Below are 18,404 nucleotides of genomic sequence, written 5' to 3'. Positions count from 1 at the left end.
AATGGCCTGTATTTGTATAGCGCTTTACTAGTCCCTAAGGACCCCAAAGCGCTTTACACATCCAGTCATCCACCCATTCACACACACATTCACACACTGGTGATGGCAAGCTACATTGAAAGCTTTTATCCATCGTGTCTTGAATGAACTGGTTGCGGTGGTGGTGTAATGCTGTGGAATATATTTTCTGTGCACAATTTGGGTACCAGCTGAGCATTGTTCAAGCACTACAGTATTACTGAATACTGTTGCTGATCAGTGTTCCTGGGTTTTTGTATAGTATCTTGCTATTTGCCAAAGTTACAAACCCCAAAGTTGATCTCCGATGCATCCATCATTATGTGGATGTTAGACAGAAAGCACTTAAGCATAGAAAAAAATGCTTATATTGATTGGTGTGAAAGGATGAATTAGGCCTGTTGTGTAAAGCGCTTTGAGTGCTCAGGTAGAATACAAAAGCACTATATAACAGCCATTCCATTTACTATTGCCACCCCTTTATGACCAAAGTGTACCCATCTGCTCCAAAGTCACCAGATCTCAGTCCAACAGAGCACATTTGGGATGTGGTGAAATGGTAGATTGACATCGTAGATGTGCAGCTGACAAATCTGCAACAACTGTATGACGCTATCATGTCAGTATGGACCAAATATTTGAGAAGTGTTCAAGCACCTTGTTAAATCTATGCCTTGAAGAATTAAGGCAGTTCTGAAGAACAAAGAGATTCCAGCCAGTACTAGCAAGGTGTACCCATTGACGTGGCCAGTCAGTATATGTCACTGCTGCTGTTCTAAAATTACAGGTTGGTGGAATTAGTCAGTCAACATCTTGGCAATGACCTTTAAGAAACAAAGTAACCAGAGTCATTGAGTGTGTCCAATATTCCAGCAGGGTTTTGACCTGGAAGTTGGGTGGCAAGGCTTTTCAAAACTTTCCATCATTGCTGTTGTGATTGAAAAGGCTTAAACCTGACACTGTTCTCCTTTTTATAAAGTAAAAATCACAAAACCAGTGGATTACTGTAATGAAGACCTCCCAATATTATACCAAACGCCTTTTGAATCTGACTGAGAGGTAGGGTTGTAGAGGTTATGGGTTGTTCGTTTCCAATGAAGATATGAAACACTGAGATTGACCACTGGTAGCAAGAGTTGCATAATTTAAATGGCAGGAAGGTTAATGTACTGTAATAACTACAGATCACACTGCACTGGTGATGCAAATAGTCGTGAGGTTTATAGAAAATCATTGACTCAAAAACCCAATTACTGTTAAACAACAGAATGGCCTGCGTATGCAAATGTTGCCCCTGACATTTTGACCACAAATAAGATAAAGTGTGCATGTTCTCTTTAATAATAGCCGGGTGAAAAGAATAGAGAGAAAGAAGGGGGGGGTGAAAGCTGGGTTAAGCAATGCGAGTGAACCTTGAACTGATCCAGCTCTGCTGTTGATGGAAGCCGTTAGTGAACACATGCATTAACAGCCAGGTGGCAGCTACAGCACTGTGATTAATAGTCTGATAGCTACCCTTGCAGAAGGCCTCTGCAGACAGAGCATCCTCTCAGGCGGGGCGGTGCGGCGCGAGCGTCACTGTGTGATTATATATCCTGCGTCTGCAGATAAGAGCCTGTTTAACCTCCTGCCAATCACAACCCCGGACATTATTTGGTTTTCTCCTGAATGTTAAATTGGGAGCAATTCTGCAGCCGCTGCACTGAACTGCATATCTCAGTCTATAAAGCAGAGACTTCAGGCAGGCAAACTTTTGTTTCCATTTCACAGAAGATTAAAAATGTTCGGCAAGGTAAAGCGAGTCCTGTCTGTGACAAAATTTAATGTCTGCAGACAAAATAGACTCTGAGCATTAATAACGCACACTGCATATTCAATCCTTTTGCTGTAGTTTGGAAATGGCTGTGAATATTTAGCGGTGGCACTGAAGCCGAGTAGTTATCGGCTTTTGTGCACTCTGGGATGCGCTCCGAATCCAGTAACCACCTGTTGCAATGACCCCTAAACTTAACGACAGCCTCCACCTTGGGGAGCTTATTTGAGATGCATGCCTGCGTGCAACAAAAACATAAACAAAGAACAGAGGGTCACTGTGTTGCATTTATTACTGTTTCATTGAATGAGGAAGAACAAAAGTAAACAAAGGAGACTTAAAAAGAGGCGACACTAGATATCTGCAAAAACTTCAGTTCTTGGTTGTTACGCTGACATTATCCAGCACTGGTTACAGTTAGCCTTAATGAGCGATGCCCGTGTTTGGACCAAGTGGATTCTGGGCAGTGTGTTACAGTAGTCATGGAGGACTTTGGGATATTTGCAGCCATGAAGAAACTATGCCCTTGGAAAGGTGGAGAGGGTCAAAAGTGGAAACCCACACCTTGTCCATTGGATGCTATGATATAGTGTTATCCTCACATGACCTTGAAAGACAAAGGCTGTGGCAGAACTTGAATGAATGGAGCTTACTGTAGATGGACACCATACACCTTTACAATATACTGTGCCCTGTCATTATGTTAATGGTGGAAGGCATCAATGTCCTGCTGCTGGATTCTGATGGGAAAAGGCATTATCACATCATTATACACCATTACTGTTTGTAATGAAGTCAACAACTCTAAGCACAGGACACCCTGTCCACTGTGGGACTCACTGAATAAGCTCAAATGTGACTCACCCAGAAATCAATTATCCACTCATTCGACTGCACTCACACCCGTTCACCTGATCGGTTCCGTTAGAAATTTTCCATTTGGCATTACAGTAATTCATCTCTGCCAGTGTAAGCGAGGGACTCCAGGGGGAAAATAAACAACCCTGTCTCCAAAAACAAAAAGAAAGAAAAGCAAAACGAAAGAAAAACTTGTTTTTGACCTCCTCGGTTAGGATTAGACTACAAACCTATCATGAATGGATAGGTCACAGCTCTGTCATAAATGGAAAAGGTAAAAAATGATGAACTGATAATGGGAAAAAAGAGGTTTCCCCTTTGAATGCTGGAGGATGTAGTTTGGTTGCATGGGAACATAATTTCTCAATTTTCAGAAATGTGGTTCAAATAAATAATATCATGGTTTGTTATACACTGAAAACCATTTCAGTTGAAGACACTCGGTACATAGGGTTAGCCAGACATCCTTATTTGTCCTCATTCATTTCTGTTTATTGCTGCCATTTACTCTTTGGACAGAATCAGAATATATATTACATGAAGTGGGCAGTCATGCAGCTGGTTAATCACTGTTGACTCAGACCCAACACACAATAAAAGAAAAATGATTTTGCACTGTCTAATAGCATAATTAAAAAAGATTTTTAAGACTGCAAAATTCATTACATCCAATTCATATGCTTCATTTTATTAGATTCATCCACCCAACCAAATTTCATCACGTCAGCTACTTGATTTAGTATCTCTAACTTTGTGTGAAAGGGTCAATATGGGTCGCTAAGTCTGCTATAGTGGACATCTGACAAACCTGTTTACAATGAAAAGATAACTCACTTTGTATGTGTAGGCATGTGCCAAAAAAATGCAGCGTAGCGGGACAGGCATCTTCCACTCATGAATGTCTTTCAATGCGGAGTGACAGAGTGGACGCTTACTTGGAGAAGGATTCCGTACTAATAATGACCAAACTTGTACAGAAACTCTCTACCAATGTGCGTGCGTGTCTGTTCAGTAGCTGAGTGTGTATGTCATCCATCAGAGGAGTTACACACTTGTCATCAGGGGACTTCTTCTCTGCTCACACAGGACGTTCGTCAGATGAAGGTCACAGTGAAACTTCACCAGCGGCTCTTTATTTGCTCTCTATCTTTCAGTGCAGTCACCTCATGGCTATACAAATTTGAACACTTACATTGACACCTGGTCTTTCACACACAATTTTTTTTGAATAGTGTCACTCCTTTAATTAGCCAGAAGGACTTGTGGGGATTTTTAATACACTCATATGTTCTGTTAGATAATCTGAAACTGCAAAACACGTGATCATGGTCACACAACAGCTTCCAAGAACTGAAGCCCAAAGTTAGATGCATAAAGACCACGAGTAATATTAATTGATTACATTAAATTTAATTAACTAATTAAAGAAAAAAGATACGTCTCCAAAATTTTTTACAATAGCTTCAGAAGTTCAGAGATGAAACTCAGCAATTTTCTAATTAAGGGTCACACATTTAAAGCCACGTATTTTAAAAAGTTCCAGTTAATGTGTATCATATTCATTAAAGGATTTTTCTACATATGTGAACAATCTGTTTATAAATTACTCAAAGCAGGGGACCTCCAGGCACAGCTTTGGCAACCCAAAATTTAATGTTCAAAACTGATAACAAAGCACTGGAATGTAATCTACCTGTTAAACAAATAAAGGCAGACTGAACCTTAACAAAGAGCAGTACACACACACACCCCTGAATTACCAGAATCGCTCTTTAGCTCTGAGTTTTAAACCTATAATCTAACATGCAATGTTCTGGGCCAACAGCGGAAACTGTGAGCCAACCAAAACTGTCAACTTTTGTTTCAACTTGCAAATAGCAGATGATTATCTCTCCTCCCCTACACCTGTTTCTTTCTGGACTCCATTAGTCGGTGAAGCTTGTGCTACACAACAGAAGAAAACCAAGATTTGCCTGAATTATAAATGATAACCCTGCCTCAGCTTTGATCATGGAAACCTTGAATAAATCGATGAACTCCTTCCTCGTTGTGTCGGCAGCCTGAACTGCTGCACTTCAGCTAAACTACACTCCTCAAAGAAAGCCTGAGTTGACATGCTTTGGGTTTCAGGTGCTGAGAGCTGAGGCCCTTTGTACTTTGAGCATCTGTATTATAGCTTGGAGCGCCTGGCAGATATTTTTGGGGAACCACTAGATGAGGCTCCCTCTGTTGCTATGAAACTGTTGAAAACCTCTTTGAAGCTTGGCACAGTTGAGTGCCACGCAGTTTCTTGCACTTGGCGCTGTTGACACCAAAAATCATTCCAAGCATTTAGAAGTGAACAGATCCAGCACACAATGCTGTGTGCTCATACCATCAACATATCATGTAACATATCAACACAGAGACTGCGACAACAATACCGCTAAAAAAAACGAGATGAGGCATATGAAACACATAAACAAGCAGGAGAAAAAAAGGATTACATGAGAACTTTTATTTCATCCAACAAGTGCTTACGCTAAAAGAATTCCTGCCATTTGTTCCTACAGTCTTAAATGACCGATGTATCAATGCGTTGCTGAAATGAACAAACAGGAAGTCAACATTAGAAGTCTACACCAAACTTTAGACCAGGATTGCAAATTAGATTCTAAGTATGACCATTTTTTTGGTTTTGACTCACATAAATTTGATGATCAGTGAAACACTAGAGCATCCAGCTCTAGTCCATGACAATTTATAGGATTTTGTTTAAAAGTATGCAAAAAAACAAATTGGGGTTTAAACAGATACTTTTAAGCCATTGAACGAATGCCTGATCATCTGGACAGAGAATGAAAGAAAGAGTAACCAACATGGACTTTCAAACTGATTAGAACGCATTCTGCTTTTGCCTGTACATGTATTTCCAGATATGTTTGCACATGTTTCAATAAATCACTGAATCTATTTTCCTAAAAAAAAAAAAAGGATGAAATGCGTGGCTCAAGACTTTTGTATAGTACTTTTTAGGGCTGTTCTCCAGTGGAGAACAGTCTGGGTTCATCAGAATTTCTATGACTAAAACAAAAACATGCAAACCTAGAAATATCACAGCTTGTCTTCAAGCTGCACTTTTTTTTTATAGCTACAAGATATCACGCAAGTAATTTAAAAAAATCAAACCAATATCAAATCTATTAATCTGTCGTTGATATATGTTTGCTCGATTGACAGCTAGCATCGTTAGCCATATCCCAATTCCCTCAGGCAAGTCCCTAAAAAAAGTGACATTATGATTCTCCAGTTACTGTCGATATTAGATATCAAATGGAAGCTTTTAAAAAAATCCCCTTTAAAGACTCACAGGTTGATTTTTTTCTTGCTGTTTACAACAGTTGTTAACTTCAGGAAGAGCTCAATGGCCCACACCCTACTGCACATCAACGGAACTGCTGTTAAGATGGTCAATAGTGTAGTTCCTGGGTGTGCACATTTCAGATGACCTCTCCTGGAAACTGAACACCACCACCATCATGTAGAAAGCCCAACAACGTCTTCACTTTTTTAGGAAACTGAAGAAGTCAGTCTCCCTCCTCCCATCCTCACATCATTTTACCAGGGAACCACTGACAGCGTCCTCTGCTTCTACATCACCATCTGGTACAGGAAATGCACCATCGCTGAAAAGAAATCTCTGCAGCGGATAGTGAGGACAGCAGAGAGGATCATTGAAGGCCCTCTCCCATCCATCTCCCAACTCTATGACAAACACAACGTGCAAACAGCATAGTGAAGGACACTTTCCACCCTCTGCAAGAGCTTTTTCCCCCAAGCAGTTAGAGCACTCAGCTCACTACCACAAAATCTTTTACAAACACCTTACAATACCCACCAAAAGACCCCAAAACAACACAAACTTCCACAAATCTTCTACAAACTGGAGCCTGGGAACAATATGCTTATTTGCACACCTCAGTCACATGGTTACTGAACACATCTAAATTATACTATTTGCACATTTTGCATCTTGCACATGCCTTCGTCCTGTCTTGTCTACAATGTCCTGACTCATAACTTGAACCTGGTATTCAATACCTACTGCACAATCATCTCACTTTACTGTAATTGCACATGACCACTTTGTATTGTCTCTGTCCTGTCCTGTCCTTCTTCGTTTATTGTACATAGATATAGTATGTATATATAGTAATAGTACCTTTTTATCTCTTAACTTTACCCAAATTTAGTGAGTTATTATTTATTTGTAATTTCTAGTCTCATATCTCTTGGAGATATATCTTTTATATTCTTATAAAAGCACCATGGGGGGCTTGTGGTGAAAAGGCATTTCGGTATGCTGTATACTGTGTATATCGTTGTATTGACAATAAAGACCTTGAATCTTGAATCCTGAATCTTGAACACAACTTCAGAAATCACCTTTTAAAATGTGCACTAGTGTGTTTCATCGGGTCTGAAGCAACTTTCAGTGTTATCAACTGCCCTTCATCCTTGTGTATGCCTTTGCTCAACAGAAATGATGTGTGTGTGGCATCATCCTCACTTCCATATACTGTCACAGCTCATCTTGCCAGCACTGGAGCATTAAATTAGTGCTGTGACAGTTACAACGAAAGGTTGTTGGCGGGTTTAATTGTCAGCCGTTAAATATGGTGTGAATGTAAGGCAGCCTGGCAGAACATTCGGGTCATAAACCACTCTGAGGTGTCGCGCTCTGTGGAGCCGAGCAGAAAATCACTACTCCAAGGGAAAATCCTTGATGCCTAGTGTACTCTGGCAGATAAAATCAATTCATGAACAAAGCTAAACTTCAGGATGAAATTTAGAGTCTTGGCACACAACCCATCTTATCTTATCTTAGGAAAAAAATAAATAAATAAGACTGAGCATAAGTATACATCACTCATTCATGACTTGATATGATGTTCTGATTTTCTGGGGTTTTTTTTAAAATCAAAGTTCAAGTATCCAGAGCTGCATTCACAGGATGCAGCACTGGATACTACATTCCATCTTTCAAAAAAGCCCTGTCAGTTAAGGAACTTTGTGCAAGATGGTAATTTAGTTCAATGACATTATGTCATTTGAGTTTTTGTCTTATTCAGTAGTCTCTGTGTGTGTATGTGTGTGTCTGAAAGGCCAAGGACACTGAATGAGCTAATTGGAGATGACTGATATCCTCGGAGTTATAATTGTGTCATTACCACCCTGTGGAACATGATCATTAGTCCCTGCGGTCGCTGCTGTAATTAACGGATTGGCAATGGCTAAAGGGAAGACTGAGGAGGGGTGACTGTCCGTATCCAGACTTGACTGAAGTCATGTCTTCACCTTCTGGCCAAAATAAGTAGGAGATGTCTTTTTGTATTTCTAATTATCTGTATTCATATGACAGCTATGTGCTATTTCAAGAGCTGACCCCAAGCAGCCTGGCTACATTATCTACTACGCCACTTGACAATAACAGGTTATTGTAACTTGTTCATAATCGTGATTAACTGGGCATACTACCAGTACCGGCCACATCAGACTCAAAAGAAGTTGATAAATGTTGCAGATGTTTGCACAGGGTGTCTTTAGGCATGAGTACCTTGACACACATTGGAAACCAAGACTTTGTGGCTGTTTTAAGAGGATGAAATTCCCATTTGGTGGTTAGAGTGGTGGGAGTGGAGTAACTCAGGATTTTGTAAGCCAGGAGTGTGGTAGGTGGATTGCTCTTAGACAGGCAGAAATAAATAAAAAGCAAGATTTTTTTGCTGATTATTCTTGAATGTAGAATATCCAGGGAAAAAACAGGCAGCAAACCCAGGAATCCAAAACTCACTTGGAATGGACAGTACAGGGAATCCAAGGTCAGAAAATACAGGAATGCAGACAACACCTCAAAAGACAAAGAAAGACGGAGACACAAGATATACAAGAGGTGAAGAGAGAAGAGGAAACAGGTGGTAACACAACACAGGATGGTTAAGGGAGCAGAGACAGGAAGTAAAACTATTCAAGAAAAACAGAACCTGTAGCATTAAAGACAGGAAGTAACTAAAGGGAACAGACACAGACCAGAACACACACACACAAACTCAAAATAAACAAAAGAAAAGACTGAACATGACACAACAAGACTACACACTGAAGACAAGGGAACACTGCAAGACAAAGATAAGTAGAGATGAGCCATGAGAAACAAAAGGGAACAAACTACATGAACCCTCAAAGTCACCAGTGACTAAATCTAAGAAACAAGGACCCAAGTAAACATAAATATCCCACACAAGGGATCAGATAATAAGACTTGACCACATCTAAAATATATGCATATGCTATAAATATCTAATGCACAGATTGATCTATTATTATTTAACTACACCTATCCGAAAATATTGCTTTTTGTAAAGTTTTTAATGCGCAAAAGTGTTTTTTATATGAAAAAAAAAATCACTTCTTAAAGACAATCCTAAAGATACAGTAATTCGGGTTTTGGTGAGGCTACATTTTCACTTTTTTATTAGAGGAAGTAGTGGCAGATTTAGGACAAAGACAGTGTTGCAAAGCACTGAGAACTAGTTTGTAGTGAGCATGTTCTGGGTACCTCTCTGCATTCATGCCTGCAGCACATTTGGCAACAGGTTCAGCAAAAAATGACGCCAAAACGAACGCACACCATTTTTCTCCACAGTCTAACTGCAGTTAGAGTTCACTAATGTTTAGTTCTGCTTTTGCTTTAAGGATGTCCCTACATCAGAAAGCACTGGAACATTTATTTAACAAAAAAAAAAAAGTTTGAGTCCCACATCTTGCTGCAGAGCCAATTGCCTGCCAGGGCTCACTATAGTTGAAGTTGATTTTTAAATTGAGTCGGCCCAATCTGCAACTGAGAGATAAGTTAAGATGTAAATGGCCTCAGCTTTAAAAAAAAAAACTTGACACTTAAATTGAGAAATTCTTAGTAGAAGTTTTACAGTATTCCAGTGTAACTCTTCTTGTAATATAACACAGTATAGATGTGACTTTTGGCTTGAAAAGAAAAGACTGCTCTCAACGGAGGAATAGGAATAGGAGAATACTGAGAGAAATAAAAGTATTGTGCCCTCCCTTATCTGAAAGCTGAGTAATTATGAGGCATTGATGTCACTTTGGCAGATGGCTTATTACACTGAGGGAAATGTGAAAATTCTGATCAATACATAAATAACTTCAAAAGGTAATTTAAGGCAAGTCCCTAAACAAGGCAGACTTCATGAAAGAACTAAAAGACAGACACACACAGACATGCACACACACGCACACACATGCACACGCACGCTGAGCCATGCCAATGAAAAAACAGACCTTTAGGTAATCTGAATTCACTCCCATTAGAATGCTTAGAGAAAATAAGTTTTCAGGCTTGCACTGCAGCTTTCAGGCTCAATTCCAGCAGAAATTTGATCATTTTAGCCCACAGACCATACAGAGCAAGCAAGCCAGGAAACCCTTTGGCTCAAGGATTACCAACAGCCCGATCCCCAGCAGCTCAGAAATGGTCAGCAAATGGAACGGAAATAAGTGGGGGCTGACTATGGTGTTAGGAATGAGGCGACCGAAAGTAGCCAAGGAGTCGAGGACGACGCTGGCTTGTGTTGGAACACACGCGGTCGCTGAAGTGCAGATGGCAGAGATGGATGCTACCCAGAAGAGAGTTTGAGAAGTGGGACGGGGAGCGAGAGGAGGGATTCAGGACCAGCAGTACACTGACTCGCTGTAGACTGTTGTTGAGTGAAATAACTGTAATTCATTACAGGTCTTTCACTGACCTTTTAGCAGAGTGCTCACCCACTGTGCCTCCAGCAGACCTCTGACAGCGCTACACGGTAGCCTGAGTCAATCCACTCGCTCGCACACAGACAAGCTCTGTGTGCGAGTGTCTGTCTCAGACTTTAAGCGTTATGGACAGAGCTTGGCAAGCAGTCCTGCTTTCACTTTCCCAGACTGTCCTCTCTTAGTCATTATCTCTGTCTCAGCAGTGAAAAAGAGCTTTAATCTTACCTCTCATTTCCTGTCTGTCTCTTTGATTGTCAGCAACAACATGCTTTCCTCTAACCTTTATTTTAAAGGCTATCAGCATAATAACACTGTACACACCAAGTTAAGTGCAAAATTGGGCACCGATTTCCTCAAAAGGGTATGCTGAATGTGGAGGTTGGCCTGTAAACTGTGATTTTCCTACCTGTGTGCCTCTCCTTTGGTTTCTAAATAAATTTTAGAGATCTGTCTGAAACTCACCACTGCCTTTCTGTTTGAGTTTTTTTTTTTTTTTTTTTGCACAGCTGGACTTCTCAGATCTCTGCAATTAATTTGCTGAACAAAATGTTGTGACGGAAGATTTAAGCGGCAATAAAATTATTCTCTGTGAGCATGAGCAGCGCCCTTTTGTTCAAGAAGCTGACACTGACACATTTGCATAAAATCATACTTGGAAGCTGCCAGGCGTGTCTGTAGTCTTATTTGTAGGACACTGGCTGACTCGGTGGAGCAGTTGCGAGTCAAGGGCACTTCAGCAGTGACGACGAGGGTGGAACAAGTGCCACTTCCTCTTTTTTTTTCCAATTTATCCCACGAGTTAGGGGGCAGAACCAGCCCCATTCTCGATAGATTGGCAGACTAATGTCTCTTGACCCCCGGTTCAGCTGGTGAGACAAACACGGTTGGATGATGAACGGTTGATGTTGTGCTTCTGAAACAGAGTTGAAAGAAAAATGTGAAAACACTGAATGAATGGCAGTTCTTTGTGGGCACAAAGATGTTGTTCTAGATTCATCACCAAACCATTCTGTACAGGACAACAGCTACTTATTCTTTTCTGTCCTGGATAGATGACAGCGTCCGAAGAAATCTGACATCATCCTGCTTGCTAGCAGAAATGTCTATGTTTGTTGACCACATGGTTTTCTGGGGAAAGGAAGCACGGCAAAGTTTTACGAAGGCCACGGCTTCCATTAGTCTGCACTGCCGCCTTTTAGCTCATCCTTGTCTTTATCTACCCAACCTGCTGTCTGTTTGTCTTCCCGTCTGCATTTTCTCCACTAATTCCACCTCAACGCTCTCTTTCTACAACGTGCAAAAACAGAGGAAGAGCAGACACAACTGCACATTCATTCTCTTGCATTACACTCTTGTTTTAACACGGCCGAGGCGGTGTTCCCAAAGAAAAACCTGATTGATTCGCGCAAGTACAAACTCAGCCAATTACTCTTTAATGCCGCTGAGTGAGAGCCAATTCAGCCGGCAGCCCTCACCAGTGCCACGAGAGACAAACGCATGCCGCTGCTTCCATCATCGCAGCCTGAATAAGAACAAATAAGGATTATCTGAACAGCTTCCAATCGATAAGTCACTTTCTTTTGCATTACGCCTGTCAGCACACATCATAGAACAGAATTACACACCAGTGCAGTATAGCTTTAATGTCACCTTACAGTTATACCATTACTTCTAAGTTGAACAGTAAGTTATTTGTTCATTTAAGTTTTACAAGATTAAAAATGCAAGGTCCACAGTAAGGACTCAACACAGGCCAGGACACCTCCTAATACAGAGACTGGTTTTCTTCTTCAGTACTTTGTATGGTGACCTTTATAGAACCACTGTCTCTTAATAAAGGGGTTCTGGTTCCCTTTAAAACATCAAAGCTAAGATTCAAGTCTGGAGAGTTGACCATTACGTGGTTTCCCTTTTTCCATCTTTGGTTCACACTACAATACTTGTCTTCTGCAAAGCTTATGGAGACTAGGATATATCCTGTCAGCTAGTATTTTGGTGAATCCACAGGAATTCCTGGTGCGATTTGTAAATGTCTTGTCTCCAACACTTCTTGAACTAATGCATCTCCCCTTCATCACACTCCCACTACTACTGTTAGAGTATTTGCTGATGTAGGCCTAGTCAGCTTGCAGCAAACATGCTGGAACGCATCTCAGGTATTTTTACTATTTAGCTCATGATCTCACCTGACTGAAGAATGTGCTCTCAGTGTGCATTCATCAGGTTTCTTGTTGTGTTCTTAAAGGGGACATAACATGCAAATTTCCAATGCTATGTCTTTCTTCTTATATTATTATTCTTGGGCTCTACTGGAGTGGATATGCATAATTTAGCAGTTTACACTATACTGGGCCTTGATGCAGGCCCTCATTTCACACTTTTCTGAAACAAGCCACTTTAGCCCCTTCCCCTCACTTTTAAACCACTTTAATGGCAAAATATTAGCTCATTTTGAACGGAAAAGGCTGGAAAAATGAGTGGTATCAAAATCAAACAACCAAAGGAATGTTTTGCAACTAATTACTTTAATTAAAAACAGGTCAGTGACAGGATTGGGTATAAAAAGAGCATCTCAAAGTTTCTCAGAAGGAAAAATTGGCAGAGGTTCATCAATCTATGAACCCCCCCCCCGCCAAAGACTACATCGATAATTTGTGGAACAACTTTAAAACAATGTTCCTTAACATAAAATTAATGTCTCATCAGTTACAGTACATAATATCATCTTTTGATGATATTATGTTCAACACTGGTAAAAATACTGATAAAAATATTCAATACTGGTGGCATTGCATTAAAAACAGTCATGATTCCATTTTGGAAATCACTGCATGGGCTCACAAACACTTCGAGAAATTGTCACACAGTTCACTGTGTCACCCATAAATGCAGCTTAAAGCACTTAAAGCACTCTCTTGCAAACAATAAGTCATAAGTAAACATGATGGAGAAACACTGCCGTCTTCTCTGGGAAGTGAAATTCAATTTTTTTTTTAGCAAAACATGGATGCCACATCCTCCAGACTAAAGAGGGACCACCTGCCTTGTTATCAGCACTCAGTTCAAAAGACTACATCTCTGATGTTATGAGTATATTAGTCACTATGGAATTGGTAGCATGCATATCTGGAAAAACACCATCAATCCTGACAGGTAAATATAGTAAACAGATATGCTCCCATCCAGGTGACTCTTTTTTAAAGAAGATCTTGGACATTTAACTAACATAATGCTAAACCACTTACTGCATTGATTACAACAGCATGGCTTCAGAGCTGAAGTATGGAACTGATCTGCAGTCCAAAACATTTTTATCAACGTAAAACATTTGTCATTGTCTGGGACAACATTCCCCTCCCAAAAGTCCAGAAACTGGTCTTATCAACTCCTAGATATTTGGACTTGTGTGTCAGACATTTATTGCATTGTGTTTTTAATTTTGTGTTTGTAACAAAGTCTTTTGCATTAGTGTTAGGAAATGCTCTACTTTGAAATAACAGACTTACTGAGAATTTATTTATATTTATAAATCATTTGACATGTAAGAGAAACTGATTTAGGATGCACTTGGATGAACTTCTCTATACTGTATCAGCTCATCAGTGCTACACTGAGAACAAGAAAACATCTGTAATACAAGATGGGAAAAATTTTTCAGGTAACGCACGTGTATATTGCCATATTTCCTGGGGCTGGGAAGTTGTTATGTGTGGTCATGCTCAGCGGGAAAAAGTAAACAAACTGTCAGGTTTTCAGTGGATTAGCTGTAGCACGGGGCAGGTGCTGCACTCTGGGTGGAGACGCACCATGTTTTTCTGAGCTTATCTGAAAACCCAGGACAGCTTCACACAGCACACACACACAAGCAGACCTGTACTCACACAGTCATGCACACACAAACACCTTCCATCCTACTGTGCAGCTCTGCAGGCAGCCGCTACCCTTCACTGGCTCATTTTCAGCTCTGAGGGTATGGTTCCTGCGGGTTTGAACTCCCAGTGATCTTTCTGTAGTGCTGTTTGTAGTTGCAACTTCCCATACTATCATACAGCTCTCCCTCAATCTGACTGTCTGTTAGTCAGTTTACTGGTCTGTCCTATCCAAGCCAAATGCCCATGTAGGTCCAGTTTTTCTGCAAAAACATGATAGCGGCGCCTCAGCAATGCAGAGAGACAAAATGGGTAAAGTCCAGGACAAATAACTTCCTAAATACTAATTCATTTGTCCCCCTGGTGTAGCACACAGATGCAACTCGATGGTATGTGAACATCTCAGCAAGTACGAGTCAAGACACGAGGCCACGCTATGTTCAGAACGCTGGAGGAGATAGTGAAACGACTGATCTGGCAATGCAGGAAGGCTTACAAACCACATTTCTTTAGACTTCTGCTACCGCGTCAAAAACCAGAGGCGAGAATGCGTTGAATTGTGGCCCCAACAGCAGTAAGAAAGAGAATGCTAAAAGTCACCATGAACTATTCTCACATGAATTATTTCTACAAAGGAAATGATCTCTAAAGCAGTGATCCACTGCAGGGTCCACTGTATATTAGCAAGAGTGCAACGCTGTGTGTGTGGAAATATGTGATTCTCTTCACATTCTCGATTTGCTTCAAGGTTTCACAGGTATCCGGGCAAAAATCTATTCACAGAAAACTCAAAAAAGTTGTAGCTGTGAGCGATAAAGGCAATTATTTCTGGCTATTATTTCATAGTTCAAGCTTTAAAGGGCTAATCTGGAAAGCTTCTTCTTTCAGAGATTGTGACACAGGGGCAAATAGCGCCTACTTTCTGTTTCATTTTGTTAAACTGGAAAAGGAAGATTTAATTTCACGATCTTCAAATCTAAGCAAAAACATTTCACATGGTACAATTTTCTTCTACTCATCTCAGGCAGATCAGCTACATTCACCGGTAGCAGTGATGTTTAGCGTCATTTGAAATGAGTCATCATCTAAGATGACGAATCAATATTATCCCAGCAATACCATTACCATAAGAATGACACAGATTTTCTTTTCATATGTGCAGTGAGGCCTTTTTTCCCCCCTTGCTCTTTATCAAAAGATTGCCTCTTTTTATAATAAAGTTCTTCATGATGCATGAAATGGGTAATACTAACACTTAGACTGATGTATCGCCTTTTTGTGCCAGCCAGAATCTGTCAAGAAATATGGCAACACATCAGCCGAAATGGTTGCAGCAACTCCGGTGGCAGTAACTGTGACGCTATTAGCACCAAAGTCACACCATATTATCAGTAAGAGGTAAGAGCTAAGAGGTGAGAGATAAAGTAAAGGGAAAGATGAAGAGAGAAATGTGCTGTGGTGTCAATGGAGACTGACTGGACATCGGGGACATCATAAAAAATAGCTCCCAGGAGCCTGTTAGCTTAGGGGACACATCAGAGAGCAAGTCGGTGAGCCCGGGGAGTTTGGCTGTTTCAGTGCTAAATGAAAGCGAGCAGAACAAACAGAAATAGCCCTGCTAGGTTTGATGTGTTGGCCCCACGCTAATCTTATTACCCACAGCAGGAAGAAAAAAAAAACTGTGCACCAAATAAAACACTAAAGAAAAACAAAATAAGCTAGCCAGTGACTGACAGCCACAAAAGACTTAGAGAGGAAATTACAATATAAATTCGATGAGCGCTTGCTAATTACCCTAAACTGAACTTAGCAACTGAACTCTGACCACAAGCGCCCAGCTGATGAGGTGGTGGAACAAATCCACCTTTCTGTGTAAAACAAGGAGCGAGTCGGTGTTTGAGCTGCACATAAGAGCCAGAGAAGAGTTACAGGGCACAGCAGGAGCTAATGCTGCCATTAATGTGGGCAGAGTGACCCACGAGGGCTCTTAACAGCAGGAGAATTCTCCACAACAACCTCCTGAGACTATTTCTATGGAAATAAGCTCCAGCTCCGCATATGTGAAAATCCTCGACTCGAATCGAGCGCCTTGCTAACTGCTCTGACTTTTCCCTGATGTGCTCACCCATAAACATTTCCAAGGACGCAGCGTGGCGATAGCGCCTTTAATTTGAAACATGAAAGAGGAAAGAAGTGCACAGAAAGGGCACTTGAGAGGCTGTAAAAAAAGAAGAAGCATCCAGCAGAGTTGAGATCATTTGGGTATATTGAGGAGGGGAAAAAAAGACTTTGTAAAGATGAGAACGTGTAAAATGAAAGAAATATATCCACTATCTAGGATGCACTTTGGTTCAGTATTGGGCGCATGCTGGGATTTCTTCTACCACACATACAGAGCAGACTCCTGGGGTAACAACAGGGCATTTGGGAGGAGGGTCCCTGCAGCACTCAGCCAGGAGAATGGGGAATCGAGTTGTTTGTCCTTCGATGATGCAACTGCATTTCCACATCAGCATGTCTGCTTTATTTAGAGGGGATTCAAGCCAAAGTGTGTCAACAACACAGGAGATTTTTTAGGTTGCTATTAACAAGCTGTCAGCAAAACAACGGCAGCGGCGGCGTTAATGTTTGTATCCTCTGGAGCCGAGCAAGGATACAGTAGATCTACTGGGACTGTAAGAATATCACTGACAGCGTAAACAAGAGTTGATGAGGATAATAAGCCTTTGATAAGCCCATTAGCACAAACGTTAAAACACGCAGTGCGCTGAATGGAGGGGCATCATATGGTGTGACACACCAAGCAGCTAACAAAGCATGTGTAACACAAAAAGCAAGTCGTAGTTAGCATTTCTTATAAATGCAATTAGCATTCAAGCAGCAGATTGAATTTATCTGACTATACCCTCGCCAATACCATTCCACTTCTGACTGAATGTATGTATGCAGAGTTGTGCCAAACACATTTTGCTTTTCCAAGATCAGCTCTATAAACTCTCTTCAGTTTATAATTTTTACCTGTTGAGACAATCATTTAAAGGCCTGGTTGTTTTAGGTGGCCACTGGACACTAAGGCAACCTTAAAAATGGCCTTATCAAAAGCGATGTCACTCATCATCATTTCAACATTGTTTCTTTTATTTGTTTTTTTAATTACTAATTTTAGTCATTTGTTTTGGTGTCAGGTTACATTGCTGTTTTCCAGCATGGTATTCCCTCTGAATCACACATGATGAATGATGATGAATGAGTTTCATGAATATATATATATCTCCTACATATAGAGTATTCATATTTTTGCATATTTTTACAGTTTTAAATCCTGCTTATTTACATTGGACCTTGGCCTTCAGTGCATCCAGTGTTTGTTACAAGCTGTTTTACCTGCACTCCACCTGTTAAACAGATGGCTGCAGCAGCAGGTGGGTGGGGCTTCTGTTCTATAACGATCCACTCTTAATGACATGCAGAGCCAAGAAGAGAAAAAACATGTGCTTTTGCCTCTACAGGGATTACGTGTACATATAGTCAAAGAATGTCCAAAAGGCTTACTTTAAGTCATCTGAATATATGTAAATGTTCCATGTATTTTGTTACATGAGTAAAATGTGAAGCATTAAACTTTATGGAATCTGGTCAAATGAAATTTACTTGATTTGTGTATATTTTGAGTTTACTCCAAATTATATTTAAAAGGGCAAAGAATCAGTTGTTTGAGTGTATGCTGAACTCATTATTGGAAACTTTGGCAGTGTTTACTATGAGAATCTGCCATTTTAACATTATGTGTACAACAGAAAATAAAGACGAACACAGACGAAATATACTGTAAGGTCAGAAAGCAAGAGTGCTTTGAGCAATTCTGGTTAAAATAAAAACAAAAACTGGAGAACAGCAGCGTATCATGTGTAATGTTGTCATACTGGTCAGAGCGTAATGATGGAGGTAATGAAGGAAAACATAAAGGTTCTTTAAGATAACAATGAGCAGACCCAGAGCAACATTTTCAAGTAGACCTGGATCTATAATGCAGAAAG

General features: G+C 40.5%; 1 protein-coding gene across 1 annotated transcript in view; it reads right to left on the bottom strand.

The window, feature by feature from the left end:
• The window catches only part of LOC116336536 (protein kinase C-binding protein NELL1), a 285,884-nt gene that overhangs the window by 145,861 nt on the left and 121,619 nt on the right, over nucleotides 1-18,404 (bottom strand). The window lies entirely within an intron of this gene.

Source organism: Oreochromis aureus, linkage group 1, assembly GCF_013358895.1.
Source record: "Oreochromis aureus strain Israel breed Guangdong linkage group 1, ZZ_aureus, whole genome shotgun sequence".
In the NCBI taxonomy this organism is placed as follows: Eukaryota; Metazoa; Chordata; class Actinopteri; order Cichliformes; family Cichlidae; genus Oreochromis; species Oreochromis aureus.
The sequence above is the reverse complement of the archived record's forward strand: the minus strand, read 5'-3'. Positions and strand labels throughout refer to the sequence as shown.